The following is a 20193-nucleotide window of genomic DNA, read 5'->3' as shown; positions in this document are numbered from 1 at the left end:
GAAGGAACAGCACATGTTGAAGGAACAGCACATGTTGAAGGAACAGCACATGTTGAAGGAACAGCACATGTTGAAGGAACAGCACGTGTTGAAGGAACAGCACGTGTTGAAGGAACAGCACGTGTTGAAGGAACAGCACATGTTGAAGGAACAGCACGTGTTGAAGGAACAGCACATGTTGAAGGAACAGCACGTGTTGAAGGAACAGCACATGTTGAAGGAACAGCACATGTTGAAGGAACAGCACGTGAAGGAACAGCACATGTTGAAGGAACAGCACATGTTGAAGGAACAGCACATGTTGAAGGAACAGCACGTGTTGAAGGAACAGCACATGTTGAAGGAACAGCACGTGTTGAAGGAACAGCACATGTTGAAGGAACAGCACATGTTGAAGGAACAGCACGTGAAGGAACAGCACATGTTGAAGGAACAGCACATGTTGAAGGAACAGCACATGTTGAAGGAACAGCACGTGTTGAAGGAACAGCACGTGTTGAAGGAACAGCACATGTTGAAGGAGCAGCACGTGTTGAAGGAACAGCACGTGTTGAAGGAACAGCACATGTTGAAGGAACAGCACGTGTTGAAGGAACAACACATGTTGAAGGAGCAGCACGTGTTGAAGGAACAGCACATGATGAAGGAACAGCACATGTTGAAGGAACAGCACATGTTGAAGGAACAGCACGTGTTGAAGGAACAGCACATGTTGAAGGAACAGCACATGTTGAAGGAACAGCACGTGTTGAAGGAACAGCACGTGTTGAAGGAACAGCACGTGTTGAAGGAACAGCACGTGTTGAAGGAACAGCACATGTTGAAGGAACAGCACATGTTGAAGGAACAGCACGTGTTGAAGGAACAGCACGTGTTGAAGGAACAGCACATGTTGAAGGAACAGCACGTGTTGAAGGAACAGCACGTGTTGAAGGAACAGCACGTGTTGAAGGAACAGCACGTGTTGAAGGAACAGCACGTGTTGAAGGAACAGCACGTGTTGAAGGAACAGCACGTGTTGAAGGAACAGCACATGTTGAAGGAACAGCACATGTTGAAGGAACAGCACGTGTTGAAGGAACAGCACATGTTGAAGGAACAGCACATGTTGAAGGAACAGCACATGTTGAAGGAACAGCACATGTTGAAGGAACAGCACATGAAGGAACAGCACATGTTGAAGGAACAGCACATGTTGAAGGAACAGCACGTGTTGAAGGAACAGCACATGTTGAAGGAACAGCACATGTTGAAGGAACAGCACATGTTGAAGGAACAGCACATGTTGAAGGAACAGCACATGTTGAAGGAACAGCACATGTTGAAGGAACAGCACGTGTTGAAGGAACAGCACGTGTTGAAGGAACAGCACATGTTGAAGGAACAGCACATGTTGAAGGAACAGCACGTGTTGAAGGAACAGCACATGTTGAAGGAACAGCACATGTTGAAGGAACAGCACGTGTTGAAGGAACAGCACGTGTTGAAGGAACAGCACATGTTGAAGGAACAGCACATGTTGAAGGAACAGCACATGTTGAAGGAACAGCACATGTTGAAGGAACAGCACGTGTTGAAGGAACAGCACATGTTGAAGGAACAGCACATGTTGAAGGAGCAGCACGTGAAGGAACAGCACATGTTGAAGGAACAGCACGTGTTGAAGGAACAGCACGTGTTGAAGGAACAGCACATGTTGAAGGAACAGCACATGTTGAAGGAACAGCACATGTTGAAGGAACAGCACATGTTGAAGGAACAGCACGTGTTGAAGGAACAGCACGTGTTGAAGGAACAGCACGTGTTGAAGGAACAGCACATGTTGAAGGAACAGCACGTGTTGAAGGAACAACACATGTTGAAGGAACAGCACGTGTTGAAGGAACAGCACATGTTGAAGGAACAACACATGTTGAAGGAACAGCACGTGTTGAAGGAACAACACATGTTGAAGGAACAGCACGTGTTGAAGGAACAACACATGTTGAAGGAACAGCACGTGTTGAAGGAACAGCACGTGTTGAAGGAACAACACATGTTGAAGGAACAGCACATGTTGAAGGAACAACACGTGTTGAAGGAACAGCACGTGTTGAAGGAACAGCACGTGTTGAAGGAACAGCACGTGTTGAAGGAACAGCACATGTTGAAGGAACAGCACGTGTTGAAGGAACAACACATGTTGAAGGAACAGCACATGTTGAAGGAACAGCACGTGTTGAAGGAACAACACATGTTGAAGGAACAGCACGTGTTGAAGGAACAACACATGTTGAAGGAACAGCACGTGTTGAAGGAACAACACATGTTGAAGGAACAACACATTGTGAAGTAACACAGAGTGCAAAATCGCCTGCAATTACCGCCATGCTGTTAGTGTCACGACTACACCAGACTGTAGTACCTACGTCAGACTGAATGCAGCTCGCTATAAGAGAATCATCGAACTGTCGATTAGGTGTGGCCCGAGACCAGGACGATCCCCGCGGAGGTGACGTGCCGCATCACCTCCCCGGCGACGATGATTCCCGGAAGCAACAACTGAGAGTAAGCAAGTTCTTGTTTACCTTCCTGCTGGACATCAACAAACGCACGTTGTTTTGTTTTCCTTCCTGCTGGACGTCAACAAACGCACGTGGTTTTGTTTACCTTCCTGCTGGACGTCAACAAATGCACGTGGTTTTGTTTACCTTCCTGCTGGACGTCAACAAACGCACGTGGTCTAAAGTCTTTCCTTTCTGTTCCATGAACACGTAAGATGACAGGTAAACTGTTCCATGAACAAGTAAGATGACAGGTAAACTGTTCCATGAACACATAAGATGAGAGGTAAACTGTTCCATGAACACGTAAGATGGCAGGTAAACTGTTCCATGAACACGTAAGATGACAGGTAAACTGTTCCATGAACAAGTAAGATGACAGGTAAACTGTTCCATGAACACGTAAGATGACAGGTAAACTGTTCCATGAACACATAAGATGACAGGTAAACTGTTCCATGAACACATAAGATGGCAGGTAAACTGTTCCATGAACACGTAAGATGACAGGTAAACTGTTCCATGAACACATAAGATGACAGGTAAACTGTTCCATGAACACGTAAGATGACAGGTAAACTGTTCCATGAACACATAAGATGACAGGTAAACTGTTCCATGAACACATAAGATGGCAGGTAAACTGTTCCATGAACACGTAAGATGACAGGTAAACTGTTCCATGAACACGTAAGATGACAGGTAAACTGTTCCATGAACACGTAAGATGACAGGTAAACTGTTCCATGAACACGTAAGATGACAGGTAAACTGTTCCATGAACACATAAGATGACAAGTAAACTGTTCCATGAACACATAAGATGACAGATAAACTGTTCCATGAACACATAAGATGACAGGTAAACTGTTCCATGAACACATAAGATGACAGGTAAACTGTTCCATGAACACATAAGATGACAGGTAAACTGTTCCATGAACACATAAGATGACAGGTAAACTGTTCCAGGAACACATAAGATGGCAGGTAAACTGTTCCATGAACACATAAGATGACAGGTAAACTGTTCCATGAACAAGTAAGATGACAGGTAAACTGTTCCATGAACACATAAGACAGGTAAACTGTTCCATGAACAAGTAAGATGACAGGTAAACTGTTCCATGAACAAGTAAGATGACAGGTAAACTGTTCCATGAAAACATAAGATGACAGGTAAACTGTTCCATGAACACATAAGATGACAGGTAAACTGTTCCATGAACAAGTAAGATGACAGGTAAACTGTTCCATGAACACATAAGATGACAGGTAAACTGTTCCATGAACACATAAGATGACAGGTAAACTGTTCCATGAACAAGTAAGATGACAGGTAAACTGTTCCATGAACAAGTAAGATGACAGGTAAACTGTTCCATGAACAAGTAAGATGACAGGTAAACTGTTCCATGAACAAGTAAGATGACAGGTAAACTGTTCCATGAACAAGTAAGATGACAGGTAAACTGTTCCATGAACACATAAGATGACAGGTAAACTGTTCCATGAACAAGTAAGATGACAGGTAAACTGTTCCATGAACAAGTAAGATGACAGGTAAGCTGTTCCATGAACACATAAGATGACAGGTAAACTGTTCCATGAACAAGTAAGATGACAGGTAAACTGTTCCATGAACACATAAGATGACAGGTAAACTGTTCCATGAACACATAAGATGACAGGTAAACTGTTCCATGAACAAGTAAGATGACAGGTAAACTGTTCCATGAACACATAAGATGACAGGTAAACTGTTCCATGAACACATAAGATGACAGGTAAACTGTTCCATGAACACATAAGATGACAGGTAAACTGTTCCATGAACACATAAGATGACAGGTAAACTGTTCCATGAACACATAAGATGACAGGTAAACTGTTCCATGAACACATAAGATGACAGGTAAACTGTTCCATGAACACATAAGATGACAGGTAAACTGTTCCATGAACACATAAGATGACAGGTAAACTGTTCCATGAACACATAAGATGACAGGTAAACTGTTCCATGAACACATAAGATGACAGGTAAACTGTTCCATGAACAAGTAAGATGACAGGTAAACTGTTCCATGAACACATAAGATGACAGGTAAACTGTTCCATGAACAAGTAAGATGACAGGTAAACTGTTCCATGAACACATAAGATGACAGGTAAACTGTTCCATGAACACATAAGATGACAGGTAAACTGTTCCATGAACAAGTAAGATGACAGGTAAACTGTTCCATGAACACATAAGATGACAGGTAAACTGTTCCATGAACAAGTAAGATGACAGGTAAACTGTTCCATGAACACATAAGATGACAGGTAAACTGTTCCATGAACAAGTAAGATGACAGGTAAACTGTTCCATGAACAAGTAAGATGACAGGTAAACTGTTCCATGAACAAGTAAGATGACAGGTAAACTGTTCCATGAACACATAAGATGACAGGTAAACTGTTCCATGAACACATAAGATGACAGGTAAACTGTTCCATGAACAAGATGACAGGTAAACTGTTCCATGAACACATAAGATGACAGGTAAACTGTTCCATGAACACATAAGATGACAGGTAAACTGTTCCATGAACACGTAAGATGACAGGTAAACTGTTCCATGAACACATAAGATGACAGGTAAACTGTTCCATGAACACATAAGATGACAGGTAAACTGTTCCATGAACAAGTAAGATGACAGGTAAACTGTTCCATGAACACGTAAGTTGACAGGTAAACTGTTCCATGAACACATAAGATGACAGGTAAACTGTTCCATGAACACATAAGATGACAGGTAAACTGTTCCATGAACACATAAGATGACAGGTAAACTGTTCCATGAACACGTAAGATGACAGGTAAACTGTTCCAGGAACACGTAAGATGACAGGTAAACTGTTCCATGAACACGTAAGATGACAGGTAAACTGTTCCATGAACACGTAAGATGACAGGTAAACTGTTCCATGAACACATAAGATGACAGGTAAACTGTTCCATGAACACGTAAGATGACAGGTAAACTGTTCCATGAACACATAAGATGACAGGTAAACTGATCCATGAACACATAAGATGACAGGTAAACTGTTCCATGAACACATAAGATGACAGGTAAACTGTTCCATGAACACATAAGATGACAGGTAAACTGTTCCATGAACAAGTAAGATGACAGGTAAACAGTTCCATGAACACATAAGATGGTAGGTAAACTGTTCCATGAACACATAAGATGACAGGTAAACTGTTCAATAAACACATAAGATGGCAGGTAAACTGTTCCATGAACACATAAGATGACAGGTAAACTGTTCCATGAACACATAAGATGACAGGTAAACTGTTCCATGAACAAGTAAGATGACAGGTAAACTGTTCCATGAACACATAAGATGACAGGTAAACTTCCATGAACACATAAGATGACAGGTAAACTGTTCCATGAACACATAAGATGGCAGGTAAACTGTTCCATGAACAAGTAAGATGACAGGTAAACTGTTCCATGAACAAGTAAGATGACAGGTAAACTGTTCCATGAACACATAAGATGACAGGTAAACTTCCATGAACACATAAGATGACAGGTAAACTGTTCCATGAACACATAAGATGACAGGTAAACTGTTCCATGAACAAGTAAGATGACAGGTAAACTGTTCCATGAACAAGTAAGATGACAGGTAAACTGTTCCATGAACACATAAGATGACAGGTAAACTGTTCCATGAACAAGTAAGATGACAGGTAAACTGTTCCATGAACAAGTAAGATGACAGGTAAACTGTTCCATGAACAAGTAAGATGACAGGTAAACTGTTCCATGAACAAGTAAGATGACAGGTAAACTGTTCCATGAACACATAAGATGACAGGTAAACTTCCATGAACACATAAGATGACAGGTAAACTGTTCCATGAACACATAAGATGGCAGGTAAACTGTTCCATGAACACATAAGATGACAGGTAAACTGTTCCATGAACACATAAGATGACAGGTAAACTGTTCCATGAACACATAAGATGACAGGTAAACTGTTCCATGAACACGTAAGATGACAGGTAAACTGTTCCATGAACACATAAGATGACAGGTAAACTGTTCCATGAACACATAAGATGACAGGTAAACTGTTCCATGAACACATAAGATGACAGGTAAACTGTTCCATGAACACATAAGATGACAGGTAAACTGTTCCATGAACACATAAGATGACAGGTAAACTGTTCCATGAACAAGTAAGATGACAGGTAAACTGTTCCATGAACACATAAGATGACAGGTAAACTGTTCCATGAACACATAAGATGACAGGTAAACTGTTCCATGAACACATAAGATGACAGGTAAACTGTTCCATGAACAAGTAAGATGACAGGTAAACTGTTCCATGAACACATAAGATGACAGGTAAACTGTTCCATGAACAAGTAAGATGACAGGTAAACTGTTCCATGAATACGTAAGATGACAGGTAGACTGTTCCATGAAAACATAAGATGACAGGTAAACTGTTCCATGAACAAGTAAGATGACAGGTAAACTGTTCCATGAACACATAAGATGACAGGTAAACTGTTCCATGAACACATAAGATGACAGGTAAACTGTTCCATGAACAAGTAAGATGACAGGTAAACTGTTCCATGAACACATAAGATGACAGGTAAACTGTTCCATGAACACATAAGATGACAGGTAAACTGTTCCATGAACACATAAGATGACAGGTAAACTGTTCCATGAACACGTAAGATGACAGGTAAACTGTTCCATGAACAAGTAAGATGACAGGTAAACTGTTCCATGAACACATAAGATGACAGGTAAACTGTTCCATGAACACATAAGATGACAGGTAAACTGTTCCATGAACACATAAGATGACAGGTAAACTGTTCCATGAACACATAAGATGACAGGTAAACTGTTCCATGAACACATAAGGTGACAGGTAAACTGTTCCATGAACACGTAAGATAACAGGTAAACTGTTCCATGAACACGTAAGATGACAGGTAAACTGTTCCATGAACACATAAGATGACAGGTAAACTGTTCCATGAACACATAAGATGACAGGTAAACTGTTCCATGAACACATAAGATGACAGGTAAACTGTTCCATGAACACATAAGATGACAGGTAAACTGTTCCATGAACACATAAGATGACAGGTAAACTGTTCCATGAACACATAAGATGACAGGTAAACTGTTCCATGAACACATAAGGTGACAGGTAAACTGTTCCATGAACACGTAAGATGACAGGTAAACTGTTCCATGAACACGTAAGATGACAGGTAAACTGTTCCATGAACACGTAAGATGACAGGTAAACTGTTCCATGAACACATAAGATGACAGGTAAACTGTTCCATGAACACATAAGACAGGTAAACTGTTCCATGAACAAGTAAGATGACAGAGTAAACTGTTCCATGAACACGTAAGATGACAGGTAGATCTTACAAACTTTTAAATACACTGACTGTATACAAATCTTTACTTATGTGCTTGTTAATAGGTCCTGTAATTATGTGCTTGTTAATAGGTCCTGCAATTATGTGCTTGTTAATAGGTCCTGTAATAATGTGCTTGTTAATAGGTCCTGTAATTATGTGCTTGTTAATAGGTCCTGTAATTATGTGCTTGTTAATAGGTCCTGTAATTATGTGCTTGTTAATAGGTCCTGTAATTATGTGCTTGTTAATAGGTCCTGTAATTATGTGCTTGTTAATAGGTCCTGTAATTATGTGCTTGTTAATAGGTCCTGTAATTATGTGCTTGTTAATAGGTCCTGTAATTATGTGCTTCTTAATAGGTCCTGTAATTATGTGCGTGTTAATAGGTCCTGTAATTATGTGCATCTTAATAGGTCCTGTAATTATGTGCTTCTTAATACGTTATGTAATTATGTGCTTCTTAATAGGTCCTGTAATTATGTGCGTGTTAATAGGTCCTGTAATTATGTGCTTCTTAATAGGTCCTGTAATTATGTGCGTGTTAATAGGTCCTGTAATTATGTGCTTGTTAATAGGTCCTGTAATTATGTGCTTCTTAATAGGTCCTGTAATTATGTGCTTGTTAATAGGTCCTGTAATTATGTGCGTGTTAATAGGTCCTGTAATTATGTGCTTCTTAATAGGTCCTGTAATTATGTGCTTCTTAATAGGTCCTGTAATTATGTGCTTCTTAATAGGTCCTGTAATTATGTGCTTCTTAATAGGTCCTGTAATTATGTGCTTGTTAATAGGTCGTATAATTATGTGCTTGTTAATAGGTCGTGTAATTATGTGCTTGTTAATAGGTCGTATAATTATGTGTTTGTTAATAGGTCGTGTAATTATGTGCTTGTTAATAGGTCGTATAATTATGTGCTTGTTAATAGGTCGTGTAATTATGTGCTTGTTAATAGGTCGTATAATTATGTGCTTGTTAATAGGTCGTGTAATTATGTGCTTCTTAATAGGTCGTGTAATTATGTGCTTGTTAATAGGTCCTGTAATTATGTGCTTCTTAATAGGTCGTGTAATTATGTGCTTGTTAATAGGTCCTGTAATTATGTGCTTGTTAATAGGTCGAGTAATTATGTGCTTGTTAATAGGTCGTGTAATTATGTGCTTGTTAATAGGTCGTGTAATTATGTGCTTCTTAATAGGTCGTGTAATTATGTGCTTGTTAATAGGTCCTGTAATTATGTGCGTGTTAATAGGTCGTGTAATTATGTGCTTCTTAATAGGTCGTGTAATTATGTGCTTGTTAATAGGTCCTGTAATTATGTGCTTCTTAATAGGTCGTGTAATTATGTGCTTCTTAATAGTTCGTGTAATTATGTGCTTGTTAATATGTCGTGTAATTATGTGCTTGTTAATAGGTCGTGTAATTATGTGCTTGTTAATAGGTCGTGTAATTATGTGCTTGTTAATAGGTCGTGTAATTATGTGCTTGTTAATAGGTCGTGTAATTATGTGCTTCTTAATAGGTCGTGTAATTATGTGCTTGTTAATAGGTCGTGTAATTATGTGCTTGTTAATAGGTCGTATAATTATGTGCTTGTTAATAGGTCCTGTAATTATGTGCTTGTTAATAGGTCGTGTAATTATGTGCTTGTTAATAGGTCGTATAATTATGTGCTTGGTAATAGGTCGTGTAATTATGTGCTTGTTAATAGGTCGTATAATTATGTGCTTGGTAATAGGTCGTGTAATTATGTGCTTGTTAATAGGTCGTATAATTATGTGCTTGTTAATAGGTCGTGTAATTATGTGCTTGTTAATAGGTCGTGTAATTATGTGCTTGTTAATAGGTCGTATAATTATGTGCTTGGTAATAGGTCGTGTAATTATGTGCTTGTTAATAGGTCGTATAATTATGTGCTTGGTAATAGGTCGTGTAATTATGTGCTTGTTAATAGGTCGTATAATTATGTGCTTGTTAATAGGTCCTGTAATTATGTGCTTGTTAACAGGTCGTGTAATATTGTGTTTGTAAGTCAAGCAGCGTGGTCAGAGACCTGACTATTGGGAAGATCATTGCAGTCTGAATGTAAGTACAAGTTCGAAGATTTCCCCGTCATCTAACAAGCTCACAGGCAGAAGGAAGAGCTGTAATCTTGCCAGAGTGTAAAACGTTTGACAGGCTTCAGTTTGGCCCACATGTGAGAGGAAGGTAGTACCTCGCTGCATGGTTGCTGTCTTTAGGCTACTACAAGTGGCCTGGGTTAAATACGGGGGTTTAAAGCCTATCTACTCCACGAGGGTCAACTGAGGTTTCATGTCACCTGTCCACCAACAGTCAACAATCTTTAGTACCCAAACAAAGGGTTTAAAGTCAACTTTCAGTGTATACAGATGCACTAGGAGACATACACCTCTAAAAATATATACATATATATATATACATATATACATATATATATATATATATATATATATATATATATATATATATATATATATATATATATATATATATATATATATATATATATATATATATATATATATATATATATATATATATATATATATATATATATATATATATTTATATATATATATATACATATACATATATATATATATATATATATATATATATATATATATATATATATATACTGACATACATCTGTCAGTGTATATTCACTAAGAGGCATACATCTCTGAGTATGTATACAGTGAGATATACACTTCTCAGTGTATATATCCTATGCATGATAACTCAAGCACTTGCAAACACAGCGCAGCTCACAGCAGCAACACCATCACACAACTCACAGCAACATTATGTTAACACCACCACACAACTCACAACAACATCATGTTAACACCACACAACTCACAACATCATGTTAACACCACCACACAACTCACAACAACATCATGTTAACACCACCACACAACTCACAGCAACATCATGTTAACACCATCACACAACTCACAGCAACATCATGTTAACACCACCACACAACTCACAGCAACATCATGTTAACACCACCACACAACTCACAACAACATCATGTTAACACCACCACACAACTCACAACATCATGTTAACACCACCACACAACTCACAACAACATCATGTTAACACCACCACACAACTCACAACAACATCATGTTAACACCACCACACAACTCACAACAACATCATGTTAACACCACCACACAACTCACAACAACATCATGTTAACACCACCACACAACTCACAACATCATGTTAACACCACCACACAACTCACAACAGCATCATGTTAACACCACCACACAACAACATCATGTTAACACCACCACACAACTCACAACAACATCATGTTAACACCACCACACAACTCACAGCAACATCATGTTAACACCACCACACAACTCACAACAACATCATGTTAACACCACCACACAACTCACAAAATCATGTTAACACCACCACACAACTCACAACAACATCATGTTAACACCACCACACAACTCACAGCAACATCATGTTAACACCACCACACAACTCACAACAACATTGTTAACACCACCACACAACTCAGAGCAACATCATGTTAACACCATCACACAACTCAGAGCAACATCATGTTAACACCATCACACAACTCACAGCAACATCATGTTAACACCATCACACAACTCAGAGCAACATCATGTTAACACCATCACACAACTCAGACAACATCATGTTAACACCATCACTCAACTCACAGCAACATCATGTTAACACCATCACACAACTCACAGCAACATCATATTAACATCACACAACTCACAGCAACATCATGTTAACACCACCACACAACTCACAACAACATCATGTTAACACCACCACACAACTCACAACAACATGTTAACACCACCACACAACTCACAACAACATTATGTTAACACCACCACACAACGCACAACATCATGTTAACACTATCACACAACTCACAACAACATCATGTTAACACCACCACACAACTCACAACAACATCATGTTAACACCACCACATAACTCACAACATCATGTTAACACCATCACACAACTCACAACATCATGTTAACACCACCACACAACTCACAACAACATATTAACACCACCACACAACTCACAGCAACATCATGTTAACACCACCACACAACTCACAACAACATGTTAACACCACCACACAACTCACAACAACATCATGTTAACACCACCACACAACTCACAGCAACATCATGTTAACACTACCACACAACTCACAGCAACATCATGTTAAGACCACCACACAACTCACAGCAACATCATGTTAACACCACCACACAACTCACAACAACATCATGTTAACACCACCACACAACTCACAGCAGCATCATGTTAACACCACCACACAATTCACAACAACATTGTTAACACCACCACACAACTCACAACAACATCATGTTAACACCACCACACAACTCACAACATCATGTTAACACCACCACACAACTCACAACAACATCATGTTAACACCACCACACAACTCACAACAACATCATGTTAACACCACCACACAACTCACAACATCATGTTAACACCACCACACAACTCACAACAACATTATGTTAACACCACCACACAACTCGCAACATCATGTTAACACCACCACACAACTCACAACAACATCATGTTAACACCACAACATCATGTTAACACCACCACATAACTCACAACAACATCATGTTAACACCACCACACAACTCACAGCAACATCATGTTAACACCACCACACAACTCACAGCAACATCATGTTAACACCACCACACAACTCACAACAACATCATGTTAACACCACCACACAACTCACAGCAACATCATGTTAACACCACCACACAACTCACAACAACATTGTTAACACCACCACACAACTCAGAGCAACATCATGTTAACACCATCACACAACTCACAGCAACATCATGTTAACACCATCACACAACTCACAGCAACATCATATTAACACCACCACACAACTCACAGCAACATCATGTTAACACCACCACACAACTCACAACAACATCATGTTAACACCACCACACAACTCACAGCAACATGTTAACACCACCACACAACTCACAACAACATCATGTTAACACCACCACGCAACTCACAGCAACATCATGTTAACACCACCACACAACTCACAGCAACATCATGTTAACACCATCACACAACTCACAGCAACATCATGTTAACACCACCACACAACTCACAACATCATGTTAACACCACCACACAACTCACAACAACATCATGTTAACACCACCACACAACTCACAGCAACATCATGTTAACACCACCACACAACTCACAACAACATTGTTAACACCACCACACAACTCACAACAACATCATGTTAACACCACCACACAACTCACAACAACATCATGTTAACACCACCACACAACTCACAACAACATCATGTTAACACCACCACACAACGCACAACAACATCATGTTAACACCACCACACAACTCACAACATCATGTTAACACCACCACACAACTCACAACAGCATCATGTTAACACCACCACACAACTCACAACAACATCATGTTAACTCCACCACACAACTCATAGCAACATCATGTTAACACCACCACACAACTCACAACAACATCATGTTAACACCACCACACAACTCACAACAACATCATGTTAACACCACCACACAACTCACAACAACATCATGTTAACTCCACCACACAACTCACAACAACATCATGTTAACACCACCACACAACTCACAACAACATCATGTTAACACCACCACATAACTCACAACAACATCATGTTAACACCATCACACAACTCACAACATCATGTTAACACCACCACACAACTCACAACAACATATTAACACCACCACACAACTCACAGCAACATCATGTTAACACCACCACACAACTCACAACAACATGTTAACACCACCACACAACTCACAACAACATCATGTTAACACCACCACACAACTCACAGCAACATCATGTTAACACCACCACACAACTCACAGCAACATCATGTTAACACCACCAGACAACTCACAGCAACATCATGTTAACACCACCACACAACTCACAACAACATCATGTTAACACCACCACACAACTCACAGCAGCATCATGTTAACACCACCACACAATTCACAACAACATTGTTAACACCACTACACAACTCACAACATCATGTTAACACCACCACACAACTTCATGTTAACACCACACACAACTCACAACACATCATGTTAACACCACCACACAACTCACAACAACATCATGTTAACACCACCACACAACTCACAACAACATCATGTTAACACCACCACACAACTCACAACAACATCATGTTAACACCACCACACAACTCACAACAACATCATGTTAACACCACCACACAACTCACAACAACATCATGTTAACACCACCACACAACTCACAACAACATCATGTTAACACCACCACACAACTCACAACAACATCATGTTAACACCACCACACAACTCACAACATCATGTTAACACCACCACACAACTCACAACAACATCATGTTAACACCACCACACAACTCACAACATCATGTTAACACCACCACACAACTCACAACAACATCATGTTAACACCACCACACAACTCACAGCAACATCATGTTAACACCACCACACAACTCACAACAACATTGTTAACACCACCACACAACTCACAACATCATGTTAACACCATCACACAACTCAGACAACATCATGTTAACACCATCACTCAACTCACAGCAACATCATGTTAACACCACCACAACTCACACAACATCACAACACAACTCATCATGTTAACACCACCACACAACTCACAACAACATCATGTTAACACCACCACACAACCCACAGCAACATCATGTTAACACCACCACACAACTCACAACAACATCATGTTAACACCACCACACAACTCACAACAACATGTTAACACCACCACACAACTCACAACAACATGTTAACACCACCACACAACTCACAACAACATCATGTTAACACCACCACACAACTCACAGAAACATCATGTTAACACCACCACACAACTCACAACCACCACACAACTCACAGCACATCATGTTAACACCACACACAACTCACAGCAACATCATGTTAACACCACCACACAACTCACAACATCATGTTAACACCACCACACAACTCACAACAACATGTTAACACCACCACACAACTCACAACAACATCACAACAACATGTTAACACCACCACACAACTCACAGCAACATCATGTTAACACCACCACACAACTCACAACAACATCATGTTAACACCACCACACAACTCACAACAACATCATGTTAACACCACCACACAACTCACAACAACATGTTAACACCACCACACAACTTGTTAACACCACCACACAACTCACAACAACATCATGTTAACACCACCACACAACTCACAACAACATCATGTTAACACCACCACACAACTCACAACAACATCATGTTAACACCACCACACAACTCACAACAACATCATGTTAACACCACCACACAACAACATAATGTTAACACCACCACACACCTCACAACAACATCATGTTAACACCACCACACAACTCACAACAACATCATGTTAACACCACCACACAACTCACAACAACATCATGTTAACACCACCACACAACTCACAGCAACATCATGTTAACACCACCACACAACTCACAACAACATCATGTTAACACCACCACACAACTCACAACAACATCATGTTAACACCACCACACAACTCACAACAACATCATGTTAACACCACCACACAACTCACAACAACATTATGTTAACACCACAACACAACTCACAACAACATCATGTTAACACCACCACACAACTCACAACAACATCATGTTAGCATAACCACACAACTCACAACAACATGTTAACACCATCACACAACTCACAACAACATTGTTAACACCACCACACAACTCACAACATCATGTTAACACCACCACACAACTCACAACAACATTGTTAACACCACCACACAACTCACAACAACATTGTTAACACCACCACACAACTCACAACATCATGTTAACACCACCACACAACTCACAACAACATCATGTTAACACCACCACACAACAACATCATGTTAACACCACCACACAACTCACAACAACATCATGTTAACACCACCACACAACTCACAGCAACATCATGTTAACACCACCACACAACTCACAACAACATCATGTTAACACCACCACACAACTCACATCATCATGTTAACACCACCACACAACTCACAACAACATGTTAACACCACCACACAACTCACAGCAACATCATGTTAACACCACCACACAACTCACAACAACATTGTTAACACCACCACACAACTCAGAGCAACATCATGTTAACACCATCACACAACTCACAGCAACATCATGTTAACACCACCACACAACTCACAACAACATCATGTTAACACCACCACACAACTCACATCATCATGTTAACACCACCACACAACTCACAACAACATGTTAACACCACCACACAACTCACAGCAACATCATGTTAACACCATCACACAACTCACAGCAACATCATATTAACACCACCACACAACTCACAGCAACATCATGTTAACACCACCACACAACTCACAACAACATCATGTTAACACCACCACACAACTCACAACAACATGTTAACACCACCACACAACTCACAACAACATTATGTTAACACCACCACACAACGCACAACATCATGTTAACACGATCACACAACTCACAACAACATCATGTTAACACCACCACACAACTCACAACAACATCATGTTAACACCACCACACAACTCACAACATCATGTTAACACCATCACACAACTCACAACATCATGTTAACACCACCACACAACTCACAACATCATGTTAACACCACCACACAACTCACAACAACATCATGTTAACACCACCACACAACTCACAACAACATGTTAACACCACCACACAACTCACAACAACATCATGTTAACACCACCACACAACTCACAGCAACATCATGTTAACACTACCACACAACTCACAGCAACATCATGTTAAGACCACCACACAACTCACAGCAACATCATGTTAACACCACCACACAACTCACAACAACATCATGTTAACACCACCACACAACTCACAGCAGCATCATGTTAACACCACAACACAATTCACAACAACATTGTTAACACCACCACACAACTCACAACAACATCATGTTAACACCACCACACAACTCACAACATTATGTTAACACCACCACACAACAACATTGTTAACACCACCACACAACTCACATCATGTTAACACCACCACACAACTCACAACAACATTATGTTAACACCACCACACAACTCGCAACATCATGTTAACACCACCACACAACTCACAACAACATCATGTTAACACCACCACACAACTCACAACATCATGTTAACACCACCACATAACTCACAACAACATCATGTTAACACCACCACACAACTCACAGCAACATCATGTTAACACCACCACACAACTCACAACAACATCATGTTAACACCACCACACAACTCACAGCAACATCATGTTAACACCACCACACAACTCACAACAACAAGGATCACAACAGTGCCACGATCGCACGTGCAAAGAAAATGATAGGATGGATAATGAGAACTTTCAAAACGAGAGATGCCAAGCCCATGATGATCCTTTTCAAATCACTTGTTCTCTCTAGGCTGGAATACTGCTGTACATTAACATCTCCATACAAAGCAGGTGAAATCGCAGATCTAGAGAGTGTACAGAGATCCTTTACTGCACGTATAAGTTCTGTCAAGCACCTTAACTACTGGGAACGCTTGAAAGCACTTGACTTGTACTCGTTGGGAACGCAGGAGGGAGAGATATATCATAATCTACACTTGGAAAATCTTGGAAGGAATGGTCCCAAATCTGCACACAGAAATCCACTCCCTACGAAAGTAAAAGACTGGGCAGGCGATGCAAAATGCCGCCAATAAAAATAGAGGGCGCCATTGGTACACTAAGAAAACACCATAAGTGTCCAGGGAATAAAACTGTTCAACAGCCTCCCATCAAGCATTAGGGGAATTGCCAATAAACCCTGGCTGCCTTCAAGAGAGAGCTGGACAGATACTTCCCAAAGTCAGTGCCGGATCAGCCGGGCTGTGGCTGGTACGTCGGACTGCGTGCGGCCAGCAGTAACAGCCCCAGCTGATCAGGCCCTGATCCATCGAGTGCCTGTCGTGACCGGGCCAGGGGGCGTTGATCTCGGAATAACCCCTCCAGGTAACCTCCAGGTAACTTCACTACATCATGTTACACCACCACACAACCTCTACAATAACATTGTTAATACCTTACCTTACACAACTCACAACAACATCATGTTAACACCACCACACAACTCACAACATCATGTTAACACCACCACACAACAACATTGTTAACACCACCACACAACTCACGACTCACCTTGACAACCGCTCACTTCCACATGTATACATTTGTCTTACTCATCAACTTGTCTGTAGTAATAACTATTATTAAAATAACACCAAAGTTGCTGTCCCATAACTACGAGCACCAGGTGTGTGTGTGTGTGTGTGTGTGTGTGTGTGTGTGTGTGTGTGTGTGTGTGTGTGTGTGTGTGTGTGTGTGTGTGTGTGTGTGTGTGTGTGTGTGTGTGTGTGTGTGTGTGTGTGTATGTGGGGGGTGTAATGGGTGTTCAAAAAACGCACAACTATTAACGACGCTAAGGGGGTACCGTTTCGGGGAACAAGCGCCATATAAGCCGGTGTCGTAAAGCAAGCCCTGGACGGGTCCATTAAGAGCATCTTAATACGGTATAACCAGGCTGCCTCTACGGCAGCAACCACAGCAGCAGCCACAGTAGCAGCTACGGCAGCAGCTACGACAGAAGTTACGGCAGCAGCCACGGCAGCAGCCACGACAGTAGCCACAGCAGCAGCTACGGCAACAGCCACAGCAGCAGCTACGGCAGCAGCCACGGCAGAAGCCACAGCAGCAGCTACGGCAGCAGTCACAGTAGCAGCTACGGCAGCAGCTACGACAGAAGTTACGGCAGCAGCCACGGCAGCAGCCACGACAGCAGCCACAGCAGCAGCTACCACAGCAGCCACGGCAGCAGCCACAGCAGCAGCTACTGCAGCAGCCACAGCAAAAGCTACGGCAGAAGCTACACGGCCGGAGCATAAATACGGTAAAAGAGCGAGGCCAGTTATCCCGCTTCCCCGGGCTATCGATATTTGAGCAGCTACCCTACCTAGACTGATGGTATAGACGGGGAGCGGGGGAAGGGTGAGACAGAGGAGGAAGAGGAGGGCAGAGAGAGAGAGAGAGGGGGGATATAAAGGGGTAAAGGAAGAGAGGAGGATGGGTTAACGAAAAGTATAAGTAAGAATAGCAGACGAATGGTAGACACACTTGGTGCGCACCAAACTTTTCCTCTAGACTCTGGGAACCTTACTATATGTAAGATACAAATGAGATAGAGAGAGAGAGAGAGAGAGAGAGAGAGAGAGAGAGAGACAGAGACAGACAGAGAGACAGATAGAGAGAGCGAGAGAGCGAGAGAGAGAGAGAGAGAGAGAGAGAGAGAGACAGACAGACAGACAGACAGACAGAGAGAGAGAGAGAGAGAGAGAGAGAGAGAGAGAGAGAGAGAGAGAGAGAGAGAGAGAGAGCGAGAGAGAGAGAGAGAGAGAGCATAATGATTTCAACGAGATAACGTCAGTTGATCAAATGAAAATGCTGGCCCACAGATGGCTCCAACTACATCCTGTTACCTACTTGTATGTCTCATAACAAAATGCTTTCAAATGAGCTGATGTAGGCAATAGCTCTAGCTTGCCAACAGTTAGGAACTCCCAACCTGTAAATAGCTGTCAATAAAGCTAGGATCCTTAACCCTTGTCAAACCCTGTGTAAAGAGAGAGAGAGAGAGAGAGAGAGAGAGAGAGAGAGAGAGAGAGAGAGAGAGAGAGAGAGCGAGAGCGAGAGAGAGAGAGCGAGAGAGAAAGAGCGAGACAGAGACA

General features: G+C 41.1%; 1 protein-coding gene across 4 annotated transcripts in view; it reads right to left on the bottom strand.

Moving 5' to 3' along the window:
- The window catches only part of LOC128689091 (E3 ubiquitin-protein ligase TRIM9), a 356345-nt gene that overhangs the window by 238974 nt on the left and 97178 nt on the right, over positions 1-20193 (bottom strand). The window lies entirely within an intron of this gene.

The sequence above is a fragment of the Cherax quadricarinatus genome, chromosome 1 (assembly GCF_038502225.1).
Source record: "Cherax quadricarinatus isolate ZL_2023a chromosome 1, ASM3850222v1, whole genome shotgun sequence".
NCBI lineage: Eukaryota > Metazoa > Arthropoda > Malacostraca > Decapoda > Parastacidae > Cherax > Cherax quadricarinatus.
This window is presented reverse-complemented; position numbering and strand designations above follow the sequence as displayed.